This window comes from Protopterus annectens, chromosome 1.part2 (genome assembly GCF_019279795.1).
Source record: "Protopterus annectens isolate FY-2018-M chromosome 1.part2, PAN1.0, whole genome shotgun sequence".
Lineage (NCBI taxonomy): Eukaryota > Metazoa > Chordata > Ceratodontiformes > Protopteridae > Protopterus > Protopterus annectens.
Window position 1 is genome coordinate 1,229,607,980 of NC_056727.1, and position 16,575 is coordinate 1,229,624,554.

The 16,575-nt window shown below is 35.6% G+C and overlaps 1 protein-coding gene across 1 annotated transcript in view; it reads left to right on the top strand.

Moving 5' to 3' along the window:
• LOC122792309 (ammonium transporter Rh type A-like) overlaps positions 1-16,575 on the top strand; it is a 594,865-nt gene that overhangs the window by 485,516 nt on the left and 92,774 nt on the right. The window lies entirely within an intron of this gene.

The window sequence follows — 16,575 nt, forward strand, 5'->3', positions numbered from 1 at the left end:
GGGATTTTTTTTGCAGAGTATTGCACCCCTATAGCCTTCTTGTAGAAACGTTATTTTCATACCTCCTACATCTACACATGCAACCTCTGGTGTCACTGTACTTTGATGTAAAGGCAAACTTCATAACTAGTGGGGAGGCGCGTAAAACTTTGTGTGTGTGTGTGTGTGTGTGTGTGTGTGTGTGTGTGTGTGTGTGTGTGTGTGTGTGTGTGTGTGTGTCAGCCGATGCATTTGATTTATATGTTTGTATTACTTTACTTACTTAAGACTGTGCCCAAGACATTCTAGATTTTTCTGACTGAACATTGTTCAGTACCTGTGCCATTATGTTTTATGCTCTACATTATTCTGTAGTGTGTGTGTGTGTGTGTGTGTGTGTGTGTGTGTGTGTGTGTGTGTGTGTGTGTGTGTGTGTGTTGTGAATATGCATATGACTAACTCACAACAAATATATATAAACACACATACATTAATGAATGTAAGATTCCTGTGTAATCAAGATTCATGAATTTGTGCTGTAAATCAATGCATCCTTCATTAATCCATAATAGAGATGGCTACTACTAGAGCAGATTTTTTTATTTTAAATGAGAAAGTACACCTTGAGAATCTACTTCTCATACTGCAGCTAACACTTCTATGTACCACATGCATTACTAGACAGTAAAATGCTCTGCTACAAAATGTGGGGCACACACCAACATTATGATGGCATAAAATGGCTGAGGCAGACCTGGAGATGAGCGCAACACATATGCTCCCAGCATTAAAAGAAAGTCTTACTTCACACAGTACCACACTTAAACTATTAGGGATAGAGGATCACAAACTATGTAAAAAAAAAAACAAATTAATATTTATTTATATATTTGTCTTTGTTGACTGGGAAAGTCTGACTGGGCAGAGCCCATTTTCAGTGGAGGCCCAGGGAGAAAAGGTCCACCATGGTACATTTATATTAACAAATGAATTTCAAATAGTTCTCAGAAAAACAACAGTTAAATTTATCATGAAACAATAAAAATAATTACAAGATATGTATATAAAATAAAATATTTACATCAAAAGTCTGAACGTTTTAGCATTGTTGCCTCACAGCAAGAGGTTCTCCGGTTCGATTCTCGGCTGGAGCGCCTTCTGTGTGGAGTCTGCATGTCCTTCCTGTGGTTGAGTGATGTTTAAAGACATGCAGGTGCGTGCGTGAATGGGTGTACCTTCTTTGAAGGTTGGGTGTCGGGCTGGCATCTTGGCACTGTAAAAATCCACTGCCAATCATTAGCAGACCGGAGTTCTGCTGTGGCAACCCCTAACCGGGAAAAGCCGAAAGACATTAGTAACAATTATAAGTCTGTTCAGTTGTTCCAGCTGTAAAGTCTTGCAGAAGTAAATAGATTGTTACTGCAGAAGTGAAATGTTATTATAAAGAAGTTTAATGTTCTTTCATTTCAGTAAAGAAAGGTTTGTAAGGAGTTTAAGATATGTAATGAAGTTAGTTGTAAAATTTTGTAGGAAGGGAGATTTTAGTCTTGTATAGGTTTGTAAAGAGTTCAAGAGATAAACTGAAGTAGGTTATAAAATAATGTAGGGGTGGAAGATATTAATATTGTGTAGGAGGATAGTAGGAATAGCATAAGAGAGTCAGAATGGAATAGGATTGTTTCTGTTTAGGCTGCTTGTACCAAATTGTTGTCTCTAGAAGGTTTATGACTAAGGTATACAGGAGATGCATGAGAGGAGTAGACCACTGGATGTGGGCAGTTAAAAAAAAGAGCAAGATCAGAATTAGTGTTTAACGGGGTGAAAATGGATGTATTAATTCAAATGCATGAGGGAAAATTGTTAGGGGTGTAAAGATTCAAGTAGAGGAAGGCAAAAGATTATTTAAAGCTTGTATAGTTTTTCCTTCTCCAGTAAAAGGAATACCGCATAACAAGCTAAACTTTTCTTACTATCTTTTCAGGCCAAAACAGAAATAAAACAGGATCAGCTGATAGGCAAACGAGGAAATGAGGAGGAGGAGGGATATGCCAGACCCAGATAGTTAAAACAAGCTGTGCCCTGCATGTACAATGTACTCAGATGAGTATTTTTATCTTTGGGCATGTCTCAGAAACATTGAATCCTTGCCCCAAAACATCCAGAATTGTCTAATGTAATGCCCACACACGTTTATAAATAGCATCATTAGACGTAGGAATACTCCTTCAAAACCACTCTTTGTGACCATAAGAGCAACAGATAAACATGAAGTGTGTATTCTTCAAGCCTGTGGGTTCAACACTTGGACAGATGTGCAAGAATGTAGAATACAAGAGCTAGGAGAACAAAATAAAATGTTCTGGGTGTATCCCTGCCTTGGAGGTCAGAAGTAAAAGCAGTGGCTGTTAACTTTGATGTTAGAGATATGGTGCTGGCAAGGAACCAGGCCGCATACACCACTACTGAGTTTAAAAGAAAGTAATACAAGTGAAGGAAACTTTCTTGATATTATGCATCCATCTAGTTCAGTAATTCATTATTTGACTACTTGCTTTATCCAATTCAATGTTACAGGGAAGTATAATTTTATTTTTTCTTCTGTGTTTTTAACTGTGACATTATTCAGAAAAATCTCTAGTTCTTTTAAAGTTCCTCAAGTGTCTGTCATAAATATGACCTCCTTAACTCATCTGCTGAGCACCTCTTCATCTGGACAGTGTTTCACTTTCATATTATAGTTGCATAGATTAACTAACATTCTCCACAATGTCAGGTGTGTCTTATACAACTACTTTCTGAATAAGATTTGGAAGAGTGTGTAGTTTGTTTTTATCTCAACTTATTTAGCAAAGACATTTTTTACATATGTACACTATTGCAGGAAGTTGCTTCTCTGTTTGAGCATATCTCATTTGTACACCTATAATTGCTCTTGACCCATAAGCAAATGGTCTATTTTTCCCATATTGACACCTGTTTACTTCCAAACATTATACATCACTTATAATCTATCCAATATTGTCAGTCAAACATCACAGTTCCTGCCTTCTTTTTTACCTCATTCCTTCTCCAAAACATTATTCTGCATGTATGGTTCCCACAGTTCCCTTTTTTCTGTGTAATTTGTTCCTATCCTTTTATTAAGATCCCATTTCTAGTTGTCTTATGTCTTTTACTATGTTCACTACTTCCAGTACAGTTGGTTTAGATTCCCATTTTCTAGTAATTGCTTTTTTTTAGCAGCCATCATAATTAGACTCAGCAAAGCCTTACTATATCTAGGCAATTCCGATTCTGTATCATAGCTCAAAAAATCATTTCCTTAGTTATACCAGTTTGCTCACCCAGTATTTCTGATAGAGTAGTCTGCAGGGTATTTTTAAAGTCTGACAACTCATTACACTCCCAAAAATATGTTCCCACTTGTCTCTTTCTTCCCCATCACACTTCTAAGTAAAGATCCTAAATCTTCAAGACTTTGTTGCATATTTAGAAGTCATACATATATCCCCCATAGTTTCTTTGTGAATTGCTTATCCACTCTTTCTTCCCAATCCTTTCTAACCTCCTCTGATTGATTCTTATAGTTAGCATGCAATATTTTATATGCTGTACTAAGAATCCCTTTTTACTAGCAGCTTCTGTTCTAGATTCTACTAAAAACTCAACCAGTGCTAGTGTTTTGCTTAGGATCCCCCTATTTCCTTCTGTTTTCCTATACTCTAATATCAGTTCTTGGGAAGACAATCTCTAACCTGCAGTCCAAATATATTCTTGGTCTCTTCCCATTCTCTTACCTTTCCCTCTCTAATTATTTGCTCCCAATACCTTGGTTCATTTGCCAGTTTTCTCCAGTAAATTCCAGCACCCTCTTGCCTATTGTCTGTATCCCTAATTGCAGTCATCCCAAACAGTACAGCTCCTCTGTCATTCTGATGTATATTTCCAATTCATCTGTCTTATTTATGTCATAGCATGTTATCACTGGAACATCTGTAACTAGTTTCTTGAGCACCATTCTCAGGCTACATCTTCGTCTAACAGCTTTTTAGAGGCACAGTTATATCAGACATATTAGATATAAACTTTGCAAGACACAGTATCATTACTGAAAATCTCTGTAATACCTGCTTGCCTTCTGACTTTAGTATATACACACTTGATTGGGTTTTTTCTAGAACAGGTTTCAAGTCACCTAACTTTAGAAAGTGAACCATGTTCATAAAACAGTGAAATTTGTACATGTTATTTCTTGTATTGAAATGATGCTGCCTTAATCTGTTTAACAGCTTTGCCATTTCTTGTCATGCTTTTCCAGTGTCTGACCCACACAGGAATATATAATCAATTACACTTACAAAAGCAATGTTCATCAACCGCATAGCACTCATCCACATGGAGCCACTTCAAGCTTAGCACAGCAGCACTCATTAGTTAAGTGACTTGCTCAGGGTTACACAATAAGCAGTCGGAGGCTGTGGGCATCAAACACGCAAACACACCACAGAGTATAGGTATATCAAATACAGTATTAATCCTAAGAACTAAAATGCACCACGGGTATCTTCTGTAAACCTCGAGAATCATACTTGTGAACCCCAACAAGAAACCACCAACCGCTTTTATTAAACAGTAAAAAATGTTGTGCATTTTGATCCACAAAATGAAAGGACCTTCATTAAGTGGTGAAGCCCAAAATGAAATGAGGGACACATTTTAAATATCGTCCTAATAAACGTAGAAAATTATTAGGATAACATATTTAGTGTATTTTCTTTAGAATATGAAGTCTGTAATTCAGATGTCTATCATTATTTAGTAATGTCAATCATCAATCATTTGCCAGAAAACCACAATTTTTATGAGGGACAGACTAGAAATATAAACATCCTGCAAAAAAAATCTGGACAGTTGAGAGGTTTGAGTGTGACTAGGCCTGAATGAAGACATTTTAAAGGCAAACAGACAAAGTAGGTGGATATACTTTTAAGCTAAGAGAACACAAATGTGGTACAGTACATTTGATGTCAAGCAAAGCAAACAGACTGAAGCTGTTAGTGTAATTGGGCTGCCATGCTGAAACATGTGGGACTAAAATCCGGAAATAATGCACCACCTAAATGAATAGAGAGACCACTGAAGAAAGAGATACTAAGGTGTAGTCAAGAGAATGGAAAGAAGGTGGTTACCTAATGGGAAGTGAAACACATGGGCTGTTAACAATTATTCAAAAAAGAAGAGGAAAGTTACATCTAAACTAAGCAAGACAAGTTCAAGGGAGAGGTGAATGTAGTTCCGTCAGCAAAGAAAGAATTCTGAATCAACTGTAAAAGCTGAAGAGTCATTGAGCAGTGATGGCATACGGTTCAAAAATGTAAAGAAACTAAAGTAAGCACCAGGGAAATGACAGACTAGTCTTATGGCAGAATTAGGTAATACCTAAAACAAACATAGCAACTCAGTCAGTAAGACTACTGCCTAAAAGCTCCAGAGTTTGGCCTTCAGTCTTAACATAAAGTTACTATCCCTGTGGAGTCTACATGCGCTCCCTATGTTTGTATGGATTTTTTCCATACACTCTGAATGATTCCCACCCACCTTATCAAAATTTGCTGGCTAACTATCTACTCTAAACTGGCTAAATTGCAGTTACCCTTGCTGTTGTGGCCTAGATATAGCAGAAAAGGGTTGGTAAAGAATCCGTTTGCTTATCCAGTTAACAAATAAATACATTCTAAGAAAAAAACGGCAGTTAGAGGAAGACCGATGTGCCACATCACATAATTGGAAGCACGACTGAGGCACAGAATTCTAGTGCCACATCACATAACTGGAAGCAAGACTGAGTTACAGAATTCTAGTGCCACGTTACATAACTGGAAGCATGACTGAGGCACAGAATTCTAGTGCCACGTCACATAACTGGAAGCAAGCCTGAGGTACAGAATTCTAGTGCCACGTCACATAACTGGAAGCATGACTGAGGCACAGAATTCTAGTGCCACAACACATAACTGGAAGCAAGACTGAGGTACATAATTCTAGTGTCATGTCACATAACTGGAAGCAAGACTGAGGCACAGAATTCTAGATGAGTTAGTTTGCCTTCAATTGTAGGTAAAATAATGGAGTCACTGATGAAGGAAAGAACTGTTGACCTTCCAAAGGTTGGTGGGCATGGGATTTAAGGCAACACAGGACCACTGTAGGCCTGTCAAATTAGACAAGCAGCACACTTACTACTTGACTAAATGCATACAATAGGCAAATACTAAAGAGGTGACTTACCTAGAATTCCCAATTCCAACAAAAGCAATCAGTGGAAAGTTCACTTAACCATTCATAAATGTCCCAAGAGAAAAAAAATCTTAAAAAAACAATATATTTTATACTGAAAATAATGAAAATTCTAACACTATAGGCAAGTACCCATTTTTAATGAGTGAACACCCTGCAAAATAGTAAGTACACAGAGTTTTTGGGTGTGTGAAATCAAAGACAATCAATGTGTATTCAAGAAAATCCATATTTCTTTTTCAAAAATTTAAAACACTATGTTATTAAAGTTAATTCATCTAGTGCATCACGTTGTCATAATTATCAGCAATGAAAATATGTGATAACTTGTTGTTTGCCTTTTCCCAGTTAGGGGTCGCAACAGTGGAACTCCGGTCCCCTAATGATTGGCAGTTGGTTTTTATGGTGTCGAGTTGCCAGCCTGATGCCCAACCTTCAACGCCCATTCAACGCATGTCTTTCAAATGCCCACTCAACTGCGTGGAGGACATGCAGACTCCACACAGAAGGCACTCCCAACCCAAGCCGAGAATCGAACAAGAGAACCTCTTGCTGTGAGGCAACAATGCTACTGCTGCACCACCGCGGAAGTCCAACAAAAGAAAAACATTGCAGTAACACAATAATATGAAGAGGAGTCACAATATGAAACAAAATTACTTAAGCAAAATGGTATCTACAGCAGAAGCTGATCAATTTATTGGATGAATTAAGCCAACACTGACACATTAAGCTAACATTTGCCAAAAGGATTATTGTGCCTAAAAGCAGGCTTTTACTACTGAGGTCATCCTGAAATGTGAAGTAATAGTTTTCTCCAAGATGTAGTAATCTCCAAGTTGATTATATTGATTTGCAAGGGCATGAGGGTTTTTTTTCTTTATAACAGTACCTTTGGAGAAATGTATTCTTGAAATGTCATTCAGGGAGTACTGCTTTTAAAACTAATACACATGTTAATATATTCTGAAGTGCTTCAATGTCGTACAGACACTGCTGTAAGAAATCTAGGCATTGTTGTCGATAATTCCCTATCTTTTGATTATTATGTCTCCACTGTAGTTGGAAAAAACCTATCTGGATTATCTGATTTCCAAAGTATCTCCTCTAGATCCAAAGAAGTCTTAATTTTCCCTTCATTCATATCTCATCAGACCCATTACTGAATATAATGAATCTTCCAGCAGGTGTATCTACATTAATCACTCGGCTTGAGAGACCTCATAGATTCATAACTAAAAACATCAGTGGCCTCAAGAATCTTAGTTATCAGGGTAGACTGACAGCCCCCTATACTCAGTTTCTTATAGACTCCTATGTAGGGAATTTGTGTTTAGCCTTTTGAGCCATAAACAATCCAGCCCTTTTAACCTCCTGCTCCTTTGCAAGACAAATGGGTCTTCAAATACCTAGTTAACGGAACTAAAAATTCATCAATAGATAAATAACACCTAGGGTGGCCTAATGGTTAAGGTGTTTGCCTTACAAACACAAGGTGCAGGGTTTGAGTCTCACAAGGGATAATTGTCTAGGCTTACAATGGCAGTTAGCCTAGTACTAACCTATGACATGATAGGTTCATATCCCAATATATCTCTCACCTCTAGAACACAGTAACACCCTTACCACCTTCAAGGTAAACCTAGAGAATTAGATTGGCAGTGGAAAATTATTGCCTAGGCTTGTAATGGTTTGCAAACTGATTGCGCGGTACTTACCTATGAACCATAAACTGAACTTTACACCATGTGGGCACAGTCTTATCATTTGGATCTCTATAGGTTTAATAGTATTTCAGCACAACCAATATTCTCTGTATATCTTTAAATAAAATGTTCTTTACAAAGCTTGTTTTGGTTTTGATTTTTGAAAAGTATTCCAAGATACAAATGTTCAGCATGAAAGGGATCTGCACAATATAGAACATTTTATAATAGCACAAACCAATGTGCTTCAGCTGCCTTATATTTAATGAGATTCTGAGTGACATTCTAGGGTGTGTGTGTGTGTGTGTGCGTGTGTGTGTGTGTGTGTGTGTGTGTGTGTGTGTGTGTGTGTGCGTGTGTGCGTGCGTGTGTGTGTGTGTGTGTGCTATTACATTTTAAGGCTAAATGAACTTAGTTCTGGCATTTTGATTGAACTGTACATATCTGAGTTCCTGTATGCCTTTGTCTCAGTCATATCATTTTTGTGTCATTGCCCAGATTTTAGCAAAACATTTGATATCCTGCTTTGAAATGGATTGCAAGATTGCAGCATGGGTAAAATACAGTTGTGTAAAAGGCTGAATAGGCAGTGTAGGTAATAGTATAGTGAAAAAAGAAGAAAAAGGGGGTGATAATGTGGGAAAGAAAAAACAAGAAGTAATTTGGTAAAGTTGCTGAGGGAATGGTTAAATTTATGACAGCTTAGCTAGGTCCCAAACTTAGATGTTTTACTCTGGCTGTGCTCTAGATTACCTTGGTTTGATTGGCATAGCACATGAGGTGTAGACCAAGGGAGGATCCCTAGATGACCTTGTTTTGTTTGGCTTAGCACAGGAGGAGTAGACCAAGGGAGGATCAGGGAGAGTTGCAAAGACTGCCTTGTTCATCCAAGGAGGAGAACTGGCAGAGTCCCACCACAAAATACCACTTGAAAGGAGATCTAGGATTGCAGTTGTTACACTAGGAATATAGGATTGAACAAGTCTGTCAGGGTTCTATCAAATATCGCACAAAAATGAGTCAGCAAACCAAGAAATGACACAAGCTGGAACAACCAGTAAAGCAGAAACGGAACCTCTGCACCGATATAAAGAGTCTTTTAGAAGTCTTTTAGAAGTCTTTTTTAAAAGTTTTAAATTTTATTCTCCAAAGCAACTTTCACACTGGTAACAATAAAATGAAACACAAATAAACGTGAAACGCAGCATGCGTTTTTCGTTCTACTTAGTAGTTGAACTTCCTCAGACAAAAAAACTTTGGTCCCGTGCTCTTTTTAAATACATACATTGGTAATTACTATAATTAACCACCAATAATGTTTTAAAGTGCTAGTGCTCTCAATATAATATCATAACTACAAGTTTATCACAATGTTATTTAAAAACAAGTCATACTAAAATTATAAACCACAAGTCATAGAAAGTCATGAAAAAAATCATACAAAAAGTCATAAAAAAGGTCATAAAACAGATCGCAAACAAGGTTCTGGCTATTTACATTCACTCAGTGCTTTATGTTTGACTATACAATAAAATTAATTATACAGATACGTATTTAAAGACTAATAATAACTGCAAACCTACTATTTAAAAGGTCCTTCATCTACATACAGAAACTCTATTGGAAATAAATGTTACTTGCATGGATTATATATATTTTATGATATGTTAAAAACTATTTTACTCATGGACAGTTCTATATTTATTTCTATCCTCCCTTTAAAATTTTATTTTTACTAACATTTCTTAAAAATCAAGACAAACAATAGCTGCACAAATCAGTCCAGCTTTTAATGTCTTACTACTGTGTTATATAAATGTCCATCTATAAATATTCGATGTACAGAACTAGTTGAAATTGGATGGTGTATTTATTTCTACCATTATCTCATAAGATTTTTGAGCTTTAAGATACATGCTATCGAACATGCTTCATTAATGCCTGGCTTACTACAGGCAGCTAACCGTAGTTGCCAAGCAAGTTCTTTCTTTTCCAATTCCAGTTTTAGAAAATTTTCATTAACAACATTATTGTCTATAGGATACCTATTTATTCCATCAATAATCATAAAAGAAAAGGAGTGACCATGATTGTTATTGACATGTCTAGCTAAAGCATTTTCTTCTTTGGATTTTGTGATTGCGTATAAATGTTCATATATTCTGTCACATCGTCTGTCCGTCTTTCCAATGTAGAAAGACGGACATTTTGTACATTGTGCCAAATAGACTATGCCTTTAGAATTACAAGTGAATGACCCTTTTACATGGTACACTACTGATCTTATTGTAAATGAGTCTGAAGTTAGAATGTATTTACAATATTTACATAACCCACATTTCTTGGTTCCCCCTCCTATTTTTGACTTAACTATTTTTGTTTCCAGTAACTTTTTCATATTTGTGCCTCTGCGGTATGTTATTACAGGGTGAAAATTTAATATTTTAGAGACGGTGTTATCTAATGAAAGGTAACACCAATATTTTCTTACTGTTTTACCTATATCAATTGCTTCCAAGCAATATGTAAATGTGAAAGCAATTGAAAAATTACTGTGCTCCCCTTTATTTGTCAAACTTCTCTCTAAGGTTTTTGTTCCTAGATATTCATGTTCCAAGTTGGTGGAAATCAATTCATCTATGGTTATATTAATACTAGGTTCATTATTGTCCCTACCGTTCTTCAAAATGGGCAAGTAAACACCTAAGTGTCTTTTTTCTTTCACTTCGTGAAATATATTGTCCAAGAATGACTTGGGGTAGGCCCTCTTTACAAACATACTATATAGTAGGTCACATTCGTCTTCAAAATCACTTTCTAGTGTAGCCATCCTCGCTGCCCTGACCAGTTGTCCTTTTACGACAGCTTTTTTCTGAAAGAGAGGATGCATACTAGAAAAGTGAAGAAAACTATTAGAATAAGTGGCCTTCCTAAAGATTTTTGCTGTAAGCCCACCCCTGTCTTTCTTCAATTCTACATCCAAAAAACTAATAGAATTTTCTTGAAAAGTATAAGTAAACTTCAAGAAAGGTGTTGTAGAATTTAAAAATTCTACAAACTGGTCCGCTTCATTTCTATTACCCTTAAATAAAATGAAGATATCATCCAAGAATCGTTTATAACTACAACACATTTCTTTCCAATAACTACTGAAAATGAAGTTATTTTCCCAATGGGCTAGGACCAAGTTCGCAAAACTAGATCCTACAGGGGAGCCCATTGCTACACCAATTTCCTGTACATAAAATTTTTCTTCAAATGACACAAAATTGTTTCTTAAGATGATATCTAATAGTTGTTCAATCAATAGGCAGTCGTTGTTATCAGTTCCTTTTCCCCTGATATGGTCCACTACCCATTCGATTCCTAAACCATGTGGGATACATGAGTATAAGTTTATTATATCAATTGTTAGAAAGTTAATTTTTTCGTCATATTTGGCAGTTTCCATGTGTTGTAAAAAATCCCATGAATCTTTAAGGATTTGTTGTTCTGCTTTCACATATTCTTTTAACAAGTGATCCACTAATTTGGCACTTGGATAAGTAATAGACTGCCTTGCATCTACCAATGTCCTAAAAGGTGGATTGGTAACAGATTTATGCAATTTGGGTATCCCAAATATCTTTGGGATCCTCGGAGCCAACATAGTTACATAATCATACTGTTCTTTTGTTAGTAACTCATCTGAATATAAGTCGCTCAAAAACATTTTAATTCTCCTAAATGCTTGATTCATTTCATTTCTGCTAACAGGCTTGTAGGTATTACTTTCCAGCAATTCAAGCATAATATTAGAATAATCGTTCTTATACAATACCACCAAGCCACCACCTTTATCAGGTTTCATGAACCTAATAGGTAACTCCCTTAACAGGTTTAATAAAGTTCTTTCTTCCAATGATATATTGTACTGAAAGTTTTTTGAGTTTTTTAAAATTTGCCTAAATTCATTCTCACATAAATGTTCGAACATGTTTAGTGTGTTATTCTGGGGGGGGGTTATACGTACTAGTAACTCTCAAGGTGTTCACAATTTCTGAGGGTTCACCAAAGAGCAAATTTAAGTTTAATTTACGAATAAATAATTTAAAATCTACCAGCAACTCTGCTATATCGCATTTTTTGGATGGAACAAAGGTAAGTCCCTTAGCAAATAGCTCCACCAATAAGTGATCTATATTACATTCAGTAAAATTATAAATGTAAAAATCATCTTCCCTATTATGCAATATTTCATATAATTTTATTCCTGTTACTTGTAGTTGTTGTTGTTGCTGCGTGTGTTGTACTTCTTGAACCCCTGTCCTTGGTTCGTGTTCCAGTTTGTCCCCCTCCCCCGTTTGTAGTTTTTTTGAACTACTTGGTATTCATGTTGGTTATTGTCATGATTGTTTGAACAACCTTGTTCATCCTCAAACATACCACTCTCAGTAATTTCAAATTCAGAATCTAGTTGCCCCCGAAATCTACAAAATTAGAGGGGTTACTAGTGGGCTGCTGCCCCCCTTGTTCCTTATGAGAGGATTGCTTAGTAGGGCCCTTATATTTATTGGGGGCTCTTTGAGCCATTGTTGGTCTAGGGTATGCTACACCTTCTTGGTACGCTTTCAAGTCTCTTTGTAGTTTTTTTATTTTATTATTTTTTAACTTTGTCATTTGCTGGGTTATACTCAACAAAATTCTATCATATTCAAATACATTTCTGTTAAACTCAACATCTTTTTTGATTTCTTGTTCCAATACTATGGTCTCCTTTATTAATAAATCCAAATTAGTTTGATAGTGAGTCACCATACATCGAATTACTTCTAAACCATGTCTATTAAATAGACTAGTCAAATCATTAAAAAAATCTGAACCATGTACTAATCCAACAGGGTATGAGTAATGTCTCAACCCTTTTGGAACTATTTGTTCTTTTAAACATTTGTTCAAATAGTTCAATTCAAGTTGCAGTTTTTTTGTCCTGTATAGTTTAAAGTCAAACAATTTTATTCTGTCCAAAAATGAACCAGTATCTTCAGTCAAGTTAGTAGCTTCACTACTTGCCTGAAATGTGTCCATATCGAGTTCGTTGTTTAGCCAAGAACCTATGTTAAAAACAGTTCCATTATTCGTGTTCTGGTTGCTCCGACGATTAGCGTTTACATTATTAGCCCCATTCATGTTTCGCTGTTGTGGAGCCAAACCGTTGTTACTTCCAGATGGTTGTATATCCACCGTTGATGTGTTCGCGCCAATTTGTGAAGATCCCAGATGTCCGCTGGAGCTGGTTACGCCGTCGACCCTCTCCGATAAGTGGTCCAACCTAGTATTAATCAATTCAAGCAGTTGTGTAAGGTTACCTTGCGAGGTATCGCCTCCTTCTGTTGTATCTTCCATCTCGCCTGTCCGGTTACCAGCTAGTACAAAACGTCGCACAAAAATGAGTCAGCAAACCAAGAAATGACACAAGCTGGAACAACCAGTAAAGCAGAAACGGAACCTCTGCACCGATATAAAGAGTCTTTTAGAAGTCTTTTAGAAGTCTTTTTTAAAAGTTTTAAATTTTATTCTCCAAAGCAACTTTCACACTGGTAACAATAAAATGAAACACAAATAAACGTGAAACGCAACATGCGTTTTTCGTTCTACTTAGTAGTTGAACTTCCTCAGACAAAAAAACTTTGGTCCCGTGCTCTTTTTAAATACATACATTGGTAATTACTATAATTAACCACCAATAATGTTTTAAAGTGCTAGTGCTCTCAATATAATATCATAACTACAAGTTTATCACAATGTTATTTAAAAACAAGTCATACTAAAATTATAAACCACAAGTCATAGAAAGTCATGAAAAAAATCATACAAAAAGTCATAAAAAAGGTCATAAAACAGATCGCAAACAAGGTTCTGGCTATTTACATTCACTCAGTGCTTTATGTTTGACTATACAATAAAATTAATTATACAGATACGTATTTAAAGACTAATAATAACTGCAAACCTACTATTTAAAAGGTCCTTCATCTACATAAGGGACTTACCTTTGTTCCATCCAAAAAATGCGATATAGCAGAGTTGCTGGTAGATTTTAAATTATTTATTCGTAAATTAAACTTAAATTTGCTCTTTGGTGAACCCTCAGAAATTGTGAACACCTTGAGAGTTATTAGTACGTATAACCCCCCCCCAGAATAACACACTAAACATGTTCAAACATTTATGTGAGAATGAATTTAGGCAAATTTTAAAAAACTCAAAAAACTTTCAGTACAATATATCATTGGAAGAAAGAACTTTATTAAACCTGTTAAGGGAGTTACCTATTAGGTTCATGAACCCTGATAAAGGTGGTGGCTTGGTGGTATTGTATAAGAACGATTATTCTAATATTATGCTTGAATTGCTGGAAAGTAATACCTACAAGCCTGTTAGCAGAAATGAAATGAATCAAGCATTTAGGAGAATTAAAATGTTTTTGAGCGACTTATATTCAGATGAGTTACTAACAAAAGAACAGTATGATTATGTAACTATGTTGGCTCCGAGGATCCCAAAGATATTTGGGATACCCAAATTGCATAAATCTGTTACCAATCCACCTTTTAGGACATTGGTAGATGCAAGGCAGTCTATTACTTATCCAAGTGCCAAATTAGTGGATCACTTGTTAAAAGAATATGTGAAAGCAGAACAACAAATCCTTAAAGATTCATGGGATTTTTTACAACACATGGAAACTGCCAAATATGACGAAAAAAATTAACTTTCTAACAATTGATATAATAAACTTATACTCATGTATCCCACATGGTTTAGGAATCGAATGGGTAGTGGACCATATCAGGGGAAAAGGAGCTGATAACAACGACTGCCTATTGATTGAACAACTATTAGATATCATCTTAAGAAACAATTTTGTGTCATTTGAAGAAAAATTTTATGTACAGGAAATTGGTGTAGCAATGGGCTCCCTGTAGGATCTAGTTTTGCGAACTTGGTCCTAGCCCATTGGGAAAATAACTTCATTTTCAGTAGTTATTGGAAAGAAATGTGTTGTAGTTATAAACGATTCTTGGATGATATCTTCATTTTATTTAAGGGTAATAGAAATGAAGCGGACCAGTTTGTAGAATTTTAAATTCTACAACACCTTTCTTGAAGTTTACTTATACTTTTCAAGAAAATTCTATTAGTTTTTGGATGTAGAATTGAAGAAAGACAGGGTGGGCTTACAGCAAAATCTTTAGGAAGGCCACTTATTCTAATAGTTTTCTTCACTTTTCTAGTATGCATCCTCTCTTTCAGAAAAAGCTGTAAAAGGACAACTGGTCAGGGCAGCGAGGATGGCTACACTAGAAAGTGATTTTGAAGACGAATGTGACCTACTATATAGTATGTTTGTAAAGAGGGCCTACCCCAAGTCATTCTTGGACAATATATTTCACTAAGTGAAAGAAAAAGACACTTAGGTGTTTACTTGCCCATTTTGAAGAACGGTAGGGACAATAATGAACCTAGTATTAATATAACCATAGATGAATTGATTTCCACCAACTTGGAACATGAATATCTAGGAACAAAAACCTTAGAGAGAAGTTTGACAAATAAAGGGGAGCACAGTAATTTTTCAATTGCTTTCACATTTACATATTGCTTGGAAGCAATTGATATAGGTAAAACAGTAAGAAAATATTGGTGTTACCTTTCATTAGATAACACCGTCTCTAAAATATTAAATTTTCACCCTGTAATAACATACCGCAGAGGCACAAATATGAAAAAGTTACTGGAAACAAAAATAGTTAAGTCAAAAATAGGAGGGGGAACCAAGAAATGTGGGTTATGTAAATATTGTAAATACATTCTAACTTCAGACTCATTTACAATAAGATCAGTAGTGTACCATGTAAAAGGGTCATTCACTTGTAATTCTAAAGGCATAGTCTATTTGGCACAATGTACAAAATGTCCGTCTTTCTACATTGGAAAGACGGACAGACGATTGCGTGACAGAATATATGAACATTTATACGCAATCACAAAATCCAAAGAAGAAAATGCTTTAGCTAGACATGTCAATAACAATCATGGTCACTCCTTTTCTTTTATGATTATTGATGGAATAAATAGGTATCCTATAGACAATAATGTTGTTAATGAAAATTTTCTAAAACTGGAATTGGAAAAGAAAGAACTTGCTTGGCAACTACGGTTAGCTGCCTGTAGTAAGCCAGGCATTAATGAAGCATGTTCGATAGCATGTATCTTAAAGCTCAAAAATCTTATGAGATAATGGTAGAAATAAATACACCATCCAATTTCAACTAGTTCTGTACATCGAATATTTATAGATGGACATTTATATAACACAGTAGTAAGACATTAAAAGCTGGACTGATTTGTGCAGCTATTGTTTGTCTTGATTTTTAAGAAATGTTAGTAAAAATAAAATTTTAAAGGGAGGATAGAAATAAATATAGAACTGTCCATGAGTAAAATAGTTTTAACATATCATAAAATATATATAATCCATGCAAGTAACATTTATTTCCAATAGAGTTTCTGTATGTAGATGAAGGACCTTTTAAATAGTAGGTTTGCA